This window comes from Piliocolobus tephrosceles, chromosome 1 (assembly GCF_002776525.5).
Source record: "Piliocolobus tephrosceles isolate RC106 chromosome 1, ASM277652v3, whole genome shotgun sequence".
NCBI classification, from domain to species: Eukaryota; Metazoa; Chordata; class Mammalia; order Primates; family Cercopithecidae; genus Piliocolobus; species Piliocolobus tephrosceles.
In genome coordinates this window covers 175,405,295-175,406,155 of record NC_045434.1, presented here as the reverse complement: position 1 = coordinate 175,406,155, position 861 = coordinate 175,405,295, and positions in this window count along the sequence as shown.

Here is an 861-nt window from a genome sequence, read left to right as displayed (position 1 = left end):
TTACACTCTCTACTCTTTTATAATTAAAAAAAAGTAGAGAGTTTACACTCTCTACTCTTATAATTAACCAAGAGTATTTATGATTAATTTTTCCATCACGGGCACTTACCATCACAGAATTTAAACTTTAAATTGAAAAAGATTAAGGTTTACAAGAAACAGCTGGACCAGACACGATGACTCACACCTGTAATCTTGGCACTTTTTGAGGTTGAGATGGGCGGATCACGAGGTCAGGAGATTGAGACCATCCTGGCTAACATGGTGAAACCCATCTCTACTAAAAATACAAAAAATTAGCTGGGCGTGGTGACACATGCTTGTAATCCCAGCTACTAAGGAGGCCGAGGCAGGAGAATCGCTTGAACTCAGGAAGTGGAGGTTGCAGCAAGCCGAGATCGTGCCACTGCACTCCAGCTTAGGAGACAGACTGAGACTCCATCTCAAACAAAAACAAACAAACAAACAAAACAACAACAACAACAAAAACCTGGGGCTGGGCACAGTGGCTCACACCTGTAACCCCAGCACTTTGGGAGGCTGAGGTGGGTGGATCACTTGAGGTTGGGAGTTCAAGACCAGCTTGGCCAACATGTTGAGACCCTGTCTCTACTAAAAATACAAAAGTTACCTGGGCTTGGTGGTGTACGCCTGTAATGCCAGCTATTCAAGAGGCCGAGGTAGGAGAATTGCTTGAACCTGGGAGGTGAAGGTTGCAGTGAGCTGAGATCGTGCCACTGTACTCCAGCCTGGGCAGCAAAAGTGAAACTCCAAAAAAAAAGAAAGAGAGAAAGGAAGGGAGGAAGGAAGGAAGGAAGGAAGGAAGGAAGGAAGGAAGGAAGGAAGGAAGGAAGGAAGGAA